Source organism: Lates calcarifer, unplaced genomic scaffold (genome assembly GCF_001640805.2).
Source record: "Lates calcarifer isolate ASB-BC8 unplaced genomic scaffold, TLL_Latcal_v3 _unitig_154_quiver_3363, whole genome shotgun sequence".
Lineage (NCBI taxonomy): Eukaryota > Metazoa > Chordata > Actinopteri > Centropomidae > Lates > Lates calcarifer.
Window position 1 is genome coordinate 7,327 of NW_026115602.1, and position 9,627 is coordinate 16,953.

Sequence of the window (9,627 nt, forward strand, 5' to 3'; positions counted from 1 at the left end):
AGCTGAGCAGTGTGGTATCACCAACCTTCAGAGAACATGATTAAATATTTAGTATAGTTCAACAATGTATCAAAATGAAAAACTCAACTGCACTTTTAAAACTCTGCAAGATAGATTTACTTCACTAACAAAGTTAGCAAGCTTACTCTATTGAGACAAACAAGGCTCAAAAAATTATCAGTTGTTTTCATTTGGTTCGTTTTCCATGAGAATAAAATATAGCTACAGTCCCAAACACTGAAGTGGTTCAGATGTAAAAGATGAAACTATGGCTATGTTCAGGCTTCATGCATCCATATTACAAGAAAACAGATATCCACACACCAAATGGTGAAACAAATGTAGCCAAAACAAACAAACAAACAAACAAACAAAAAACACTAATTATTTTTATACCAATTATTTGATACTTTTATTTCCATTTATAAGTATTCATCTCAAGTTGACAATTTACATTACAGCCTTGGCTCTCTGGAATTGTCTACAAGTCAAAGTACTGTATGTCAGCCATAGAGGGAGAAGGGGAATGGCGGTAAGACTGAGGGACACCAGATAAGCCTAAAACGGGGGGAGGGACGGGGGGGAGGAAACTGTAGTTACTGCTGCCAGATCCCAAACTCAGCCCAAATCAACACACGCCATGGTCATCATCATTCAGTCCAGTGCTGTTGTGCAGAAGGGAATGCTGGGAACTTGGAGGACTCAGTGCAGTGGACCTGGAAGAGAGGTGAGATGGGAGGCAGGAAGTAAATGGAATGCTATTTAAGGCCTCATTCAGACTCTTGGTTTAGTTCATTCAGTAAAATGTTCCATTACATCCCTCATTCAGAGATGTCACCTAACTACAGCAAATACATTTTAGAGAATTAACAGAGAAAAAGTTTCATGGTTTTGATTCCATTTCCAGCCCAATACAACTGAGGTGACTAGATTTTCATTGGTGGAAATCAAAGCATTGGAAAATATCATTAGAAAGAAACATTGTCCTGGCAAAATGCCATTTCATACATTGCAGAACAACGTATAGAAAAATAGCAGAGGTTCTTAAAATGCAAAAACAAATCTATTTATTCCATGTGCCAAAGGTGACACAGTGTAACAAATGTCAGAGAAAAATGGGACTGCTCATTTTGGCCACATGCAACTGACACTAGTTTTTGAAAAGCCTGGATTTAGAATGTGTAGCCTAGTTTTTATTGGAACTCCTCTCAGAGTTTTTCCAGAGACAAAGATCTAAAACCTGGACAAATGAAATCAAATCTATCCGTGAAGCCAGATACCACTAAGTGGGTCAAACTTTATTTTTCATTTATTTGCTTTTAATTAGGTAGAGCCAAGCCTTTAAGATTAGGGTTTTTTCACAGCAGACTCTTTGATTTGTCATAGTAACAACAGCAATTGTCTCAATCAGACATGACCGTGGCAGAAAGTGAAGCAGTGAAATGGAATTCAGCCATCATGTACATTCATATCTACGCCTGCACTTTGCACGACAAAATGTATTTTGTGATGTCAAAACATCAGTTTCTGCCACACATTTGACTTTTTGAAGGCAAGTTGCAGAGAGAACATCAGGCAGTGATTGTTGACCATGACTGAAACACCAGATTATGTGACACCCTTACATTGGAGGTTGGAGGGCAACTCCTCATGACGTCCCCTCAGCTGCACTCTTCACACAAGCAGCAAAGGCCTCCATCAGATCTTTGCAGCCCTCAGCTCCCTTCTCTGCCACACTGGAAGAGAAAAGACATATTGCAGTACACAACATAATCCACATTTAAATACTTGAGCATTTCATTTCGCAAATAGTTGCATTTCATTGTCACTTTCTCTCACAGATGGCATGTGACTTGGAGTAGCTTTTGTCAGTAGTGAATTCTACTGAGTCCCAGTCCAACTAATTCTGTTGACAAAACAGACGCTTGTTTCACGTGCTAACAGGTTTCAATGGCAGAAACAAGAAAATGTAATTGACAGTGACATTATTGCAAAGACAGAATAAAAAAAACAACAAAGAAAAAAAAAAACAACAAAGACAGAATGAAGAATGAGACAACAGGAGATGAAAGTGAAAACAAGAAAGAGAGAATTCAGGCTGAGAGATTATTTCAGGCTCCCATACAGGACCCAATGCAGCAGCCGATGCTGCCACAGTGCATTAGGTTGATGGAGCGAAAGGGGGGGAGGGAGAGAGGGGACAAAGGGTGGAGTCAGGGATGCAGAAAGCCATGTGGATGAACCCATCTGTTTGATAGGACACTACAGAGGGAGGGAGGTTGCGTGATAATGCAGAGATGACAAGACACGGAGGTGAGGGGCTGAGCCAACAGGAGGAGGGGTTTCACTTCACATCAATGTGAACCCTTGGCCTGGCTCCTCCTATCGTTTCATGACGCATGAACATCCCTCCGCTCTGCTTTTCCACCAATCCCTCCCCAACCCACAGAGCAGGACAGCAGTCCATGTCACGAATCATCAGCCATCAAAATCAAACAGCTTTGTTATTTATACAGAGGATACAGCTGATAACACGCTATGGGTTTTTTTTGTCTTCCCACAGAATGAGTAAAAGCCATGCAATTTATAAACATTTAATTGACAAACTGCCCACCAATGCATGAGAGTTTCAAAGGAAAAAAAGCATGCATGTAATCTAGTGTTACTACATGTAATTTTATCTCATTTGATATCAGGTTTACTGTTCACTCTCTTACAAATCACAGATACAGATTCTTTTTAGTCAATGCCCTGTCAAAAACTGTTGCCAGCAACTTGACTTTGTAATCCTTAAGGATTAGTTTGACATTTTAGTAAATATGCAAATTAGTTTCCTTGCAAAGTGTTAGCTGAGAAGATCAATATGTTTACTAAATGAGGCTGGAGCCAGGAGACATTCACCTTGACATAAAGACTGGAAATAGGGGAAACAGCTGGCCAGGCTCCGTCCAAAGATAAGAAAACCTACATACCGGCACCTTCTCTGTGGTTATACGTGCAGTCTTTATAATAAACTAAGCGAACTGGCTGCATATTTACTGTATAGGAGCAGTGACTGCCTGTGGTCTCGGATGGTTGCCTTGAAATCCCAGAAAGACTTCAGGACAACTGAAGTAATGAAATGAGTAATAAACAGCTGGCTGAACTGTGGAGGCTATAGAGAGTAAAAAAAGTTTCAGGCAGTTTCAGTCTTCAGTTTTCAGCCCTGTGTGATCACTCAAACACACAGGATGGAATAAAGTCTATTCTGCAAATCCAAGAAGCATGGAAACCAACACCATCACATTACAGTGTCAAATCCATTATGATAGAAAAGTTGACCCACACAGGGCCATCTCTGCTGATTTATCTCATTATATTGTGGCTGGGTGCCTATTAGTGATGTAACACACAGCTGGCTGCTGCAGATTATCACTCAGCGCTTTACTTTGCCAGGAGGGATGGAGTGAAGAGTGTGAGGCGTGTGCAATGAAATGGGAGCCACTGAGTTTGTGTCATTGCAAGAATGCATTTCTGGTTGTGGTTTGGAGTGTGCGTATGCGTTTGGGCAGAGCCTATAAGTGCTTGGGTTTGACGTGCTGCACTGATGACCCAACATCAGCACAGCAGAGAGTCTAACCCCTGAGAGTGTGTTGTCAGATAATCCTGCTACAGCAACATGAGTCCACAGCATATGTACTTTTCTGTCTCAGCCCCAAGAGAAATTGACCCAACTAGATGGAGGAACCTTATGTGCTTCACCAAAATAAAAGCATGGCTCCGCTTCATCCTAAAATACTGCATTTAATATAATGGGCATATTATTAACTTTGATTGGCTGACTGAGCTACAGATCCTCTGTCATCTGCTTCAATATTTTTAATTCTGCATGGTCCTGATACATGTTTATCACATGCAAACAGGAGGGTTACAGAAAGCGTCAGAGCAGGGCGGTCACATGCACAGGCAGAGAAGGGAGAGGACCAATGACATCACCACCACTGCAGCAATCACGCACTATCCTGAGAGAAAGCACGACTCTGAGCCTGGTCACGTTACAGGGTCATGGAGCAAAGCTGGGTTGTCATGACAACCAGAGGCAGATCTCAACTCGGGCCTGAACATTTGGGCCAATACAGACTTAGTACACTTGTTCGGTGAATTCCTCTACATAACTGCTAACTGCATAACACTAGTATGGCTGGTATATTTCTTGTGACTCCACTTCAGGCTGTCAAGCACTAGTTGCATACTGATGCAGTGATGTAAGCAGGAGCAGGTCTGACTAATCGCTGCTGGAAGAGTGGCGTCATCGTCCCGCCTCAGACACAATTAGGAAATGAGGGCTGAATTATTTAGGCTGAACTAGCTGTGGTCAGTCCTCTGAGACAAACATGCATAATAGATCACTGAGAGCAGGTGCAGCAGTATAAGATGATACAGAGGCCAAATATTAGTCAAGCAATCATGTGAATAAGGCTCAGAGTGCCATATTGATACACAAATCAGGAGATATCCCCGGGTGCCCTGAGTTAGTGTTACCCCTTTGATTTATGACCTCTTAAAACAATACAGATTTAACTTGACAGGGGTGATGGTCTACCACTAACTGTTAGGTGAATTCAAATGGGGATGGAAATTTATGCTTTAAAAATCACAGCACATTTTTATCTAGCTACATCTGAGTAGGACTGGAGACTGTCTCTGGTATGGGAATTTCATGCAATTAGGAACATTTGTACTGTTAATCGCAGAAAGACACCTTCTACAAAGGATTTGTTTTCCATATTAGCAAAATTCCTTATGTGACACAGACAGAAGATCAAAGAATTTGTAACTATTAATCATGCTGACAGGGATTCGTGAGAGATGGTGCAGAATCCCCTGGAGGTGACTGGGGGTCCCAGTCTGACACAACAGTACAGCACTCAGATTGCTAGCTTCTGCTGAGTCACTGAATTCCAGTATGAAAACCAGCACAGTGTCCGCTGGCAAGAATGTACAGGCATGTCTGCACATACAGGCATACAGTAACTGTCTGTGTGTGTGTGTGTGTGTGTGTGTGTGGGGCAGGGGGGGTAAGGAAGGGAGATGGCGGTGTGTGCCTATGTTCAACTAAAGATTCAAAGTACACAGGCTTTCCCCCAACCAACATGTTAGCTATAGGAGTTGCAACATACTCTACATGCTAAATATTAGCTAAGCAACACTGCATCGACACCGTCCACACATGTATGTCCACATGGGCACTATGGATTTGTCCTGTGTGTATTATGCATTAATTGTCCTGGTCCTAAATGCAAGTGTCCAGGAAACACACTTCATTCTGTACAGTAATTTATGGCTTTAACTCAGCACTAAAATTGTATTTTCTTGAAACTAGTGAAAAAAAATCTGCTATTGCCTTAGTAGTATTTAAACCAATATTCATTCAATTCTCAAATAATTTTCAAGAAATTAGTGTCTGTATCTTGAAACCTGAGGCATAAAGCAGCTGCATTAGAGTCCAGAAAAATGAAACTAGATTTGAGTAAATATTTGAAACATTCCCAGCATTCCTCACACTTGTAAAGAAAATAAAAAGTTATGTCTGACATGCTTTATTGTCTTACACATGCTTGGCTTGTTGCTCATACTTCACCTCTGTGACTTTGCTACTGTGACCTTGAGAAGGTCATAACTACTGCTGCTCTTTAAAAGACAAAGGGAATAACAAATTAATTCTTCCATCAAACTACATAAAACACTTGGCCTGAAACTGTGGGAAAATGTTTAAATCTGAGTTAGAGCAAGCATACACAGATGCTTATCACCACAACATGAAGGCCTAAATCCAACATGGCCGCCGCCATACGTCTCTGGCTAAAAGTGAGGCTGTTGCTTCTTTGGCTGGCTGGGTTAAGAGAAGCAGGTGTCAGGTGCAGCAGTAACATGATCAATGTCAGGGAACATGTCATGGTATCCTGCACATACAGTCTCACTCGTACACGCCTCTCACCATGTCTTTTAAAAGCCATCTATAAATACACAGGGGTTCTGGTATTCATTACACAGTCAGCCATGTTGAATCTACAGTTGGCTTGAAGCTTGGCTTAGTTGGAATGAAGTGGAAGGTCCAGACAGGCCAGTATACTGTTCTGATAATGTCTACACTTCCACTGAGGTGTATGAGGTGTATGAGTGTTCATCACATAAGTGGCCACCTGCAGAGTCGGGGGAGAGTCCACTGGGGAGCTGAGTATTTGAAATTTGAACACTTTCCATAAGCAAACCTAAAAGTAGAACAGAATGATTATTAAACCTGGATTACAATATTCAGACGGGTTACTTTCAAACTGATGATGAAACCATGTCTGACCTCAGTCCTAAAGGATTCCAAATTGCTGTCCTGATCTGACCAACATCTTTTACAGGTGTTCTACTGCATGTTGTTTGAGGCATTTTGAGGCTAAAGAGGGAGCTGTGTGAGATCTTGTTGGAAAATGAAAGAATCTGATGGTGTGGCGTTAGGAAAAAGTGACTTTATGAGACTCAGCTTGAGGCTAAATTAGCTGTTGCTAGCATTATACACCTGAATCTCCAACTCAGTGGTCAAGTTATGTGTCCTGAGTTCAAATGTCTGTTTAGCAGACTACCTTGATCATTTAACTATCAAGGTGGCTATGGCAAACAGTTGCATATTTACACATTGAAGTGTGTTTCTGGTGATCTGATGAGTCCAATATTTACTGTTTTTTAGCTGTGCTTCTGGTCTGTAAATATCGCTCTATTTATTTGCTAAATGCTACACTGTTCTAGCTCATCTCTAACCATGTCTGTCTGCTGTTTTCTGCCAAGTAGTGTACAGTGAGTTTTTAGAGTTTTTCTCTGAAAACAGCTGCCTGAAAAATCAATTTGGAGCGCACAGAGTATGAACCACAACAGTAAAATTATGGACTGGCCAGCTAAACAAGGGGCCGAAACTCCACAAAGCTCTGTAAAGCTGAGTGGAGGTGTAGACTTAAGTTAATCACTATGAGCAAATCCTTTCACACTGTCACAGTATGTCACATTGTCATTTGATACATAGCTATTAAACAATATTGATTGTAGATGACTTAACATTAGGTAAATGGCTCAGTGGAATTCCACTGCACCTCATTAATGCGTGATTTGTTTGTGCAAAATATATTCAGTTAAAAATTTTATATTACAAAAGTCAAAGGACAAGGGTCTGGAATAACAAAGGTCTTAACCTTTGTTATTTTGTACAGTGTGAGAGGCCACTGTGGCCCTCAGATTAACAGATGTCGGCAGCTTAACATGTACTGTGTGGCCCTGTTTGCTAGTACTGGTGCCAGCTGACTTTCGACCTTTCAAGGTCATTGGTTCAGGTTCTGCTCACTTCAGCTGCATGTCACAGCCCACATACAGCAATCACCTGAAACATGATATGTTACATGAGTGACAGAACACCTTATCACATGAAACCTATTGTAGTGTGTTTTAAAACAACCTATAGAGTCCTGACCTTGGCCAGAGTTCCCAGTATAGGCCTACTTGCATTTAAAGACGCTGCAATAACCAGCGAGGCTTCACGCCATGCGTGCACTCAGACTGAACACAAGAGAAGCCCAAGATACTTATCAGTATTGGGATGATTTGTATTCAAAAACCAAAAACACTGAAGAGCTGAGTCAAGCCTGTGAATTGAAAGAATATTAAAAGAGTGTGTCCAGATACTTAACATAAAGTAAAAAGGGAGGACAAAGTTTGCACTTGTAAAAGATCCACCCCTCTCCCTGCCCTTGCCCTCCTCCCCCCATGTCAACCCGCTGTCTTATCTAAAAGGTTTCACACACCCACCAACACCTTATCGAGGCCTGACAGCCTGTAAGAGCCAGGAAGACGTGCACATGACCCGACATGTTATTTTACTGCACTTCTCACTGAACTGCACACACATAACAGTCACCCATGTTGTTCTGTGCCTGCTGTGAATACATGCAACAAAACCCCAAATATATCCCTGAGCTGGTGTCTCTGGCTGTTGATACAGCAAGAGGCAAAAGGAGACGGCGGGGACAAACGGAATGAGCTAACGCAAGGTATTCTGGGGAATGGGAGGCTAGTGACGCAAGCAGATTCCCAGCCTTCATCCATGCGTACGGATGAGAATGAAACATCACCCTCCTGCCACACATCATTAACCCCCAAATCACTCTTCCCTACATAGTGTACCCCACGTTTTCATAACCTTTCACCCTGCATCCAACTAGGACATTTCAACATGCAAGACTTAATTTCGCTTTTGGTGCTTTTCTGCGCTAACCGCAGCATCCCCCCTGCAGAGACTCCATTTTAGCGTGACGCATTTTAGGATGCTGCTGTCTTCTAATTTAATCACCAACCCTGCTGTTTAGACCTGTGCAAAGTTAAATCACCTCAGAATTTTGAGCAATTTTTGGCACTAAGCTTGGACGCCATGCTTTCTTTGGAGGTAACAAGCATGTCGCAAATAATTCCAATAATCAGTTTTTTGCTAATGGCTCCTCTGTCCTCAGCTGTTCAACATCTCAGTTGGTATAGATGTATGAAGGCAACTCAAGCAAGGCAAGCCAGAGGAGAACTTGTGAACATTCAGAGATGGATCAAAGATTCCAAAAGCCTCCTTGCTTTGGTGTCACGATGAAGACCTGTTCTTCATTTCTAAATCTCGTAAAAAGGTAGAACCAACACATTTACTCAGTTTTTCTCTTATGCATACTTCTTTGCAACGCGCACACCATCACCTACCATTTGTCCAGGTCAGCCTTGATGTTGGCACAAGCAGCAGGGACGGGGGCCTCAGCGGGGGCAGCGGCGGTCTCAGAGTCCGACATGTCTGGTGGTGCTGCTGTGCGTGTTGAGGGTGAGTGTCCCGGTTCCTGTCCTCCAAACGCCTATGGATCCCAGCGCCACCAAGAGAGACAAGAGAGACGGTGGAGATGAGAGGGAGTTGATGAAAGGGGAGGGAGCACAGGAGGAGGTGGGAGGAGATAAACATGTGAGAGGGCAGCACACGTGTGTACACAGTGGGCGAGAGGAGGGGGTGGGTGGTGGGGCGTGGGGGATGGGGGGGGGCAAGAATGAAGGGGCAATGACCCAGACTGCAACTCAGAGGTGGAAGACTGGGAAACACATTTTGGAGGGTGCAGGTCTGAGGGACAGAAGATGGGAAGTGGGGTGTGTTAAGGTTCCTTGTAGATTAGATTCATTGAGCAGTTTGGTGCTTCCACTACCATCAAGGCCAAGTGAGGTTCTGACCCAACTGTAAAGCTCAGGCATTGAGAGATTAAAACTGCATGATAAACTGAGGTCATAGAGACATGTGATTGATTCCAGCTTGAATTTCTGCTCAACAGATACAAATGTCCAGTGGTAGTGCAAAAACCTCAACCCCCAATTCATACATTTCTCAACCCATGCACGCTGTAATGGAGTGAATTAAGCCTTGCACGTGTGTGTGTGTGTGTGTGTGTGTCAGGGCAGTTGGAACATGATGATAGTGACAGCTAGTCCCCAACATCATTTAGCCATTGAATCCTGCCACCTAGTGGCAGCTTTTTGTGCAGGAGATTACAGCGTCTTGCTGCCACTGCAGTTTTCATCACAGCACATGGCAGCTAT

At 42.8% G+C, this 9,627-nt stretch overlaps 1 long non-coding RNA gene across 1 annotated transcript; it reads right to left on the reverse strand.

The window, feature by feature from the left end:
- Positions 1–384: 384 nt before the first annotated feature.
- LOC108889400 (uncharacterized) lies at positions 385–8,897 on the reverse strand. The gene is made up of 3 exons (XR_001961983.2): positions 8,755–8,897; positions 1,626–1,736; positions 385–716 (listed from the first exon to the last, which is right to left on the reverse strand). It is a non-coding gene; the product is annotated as an uncharacterized LOC108889400 (long non-coding RNA).
- Between the last annotated feature and the right edge of the window lie 730 nt (positions 8,898–9,627).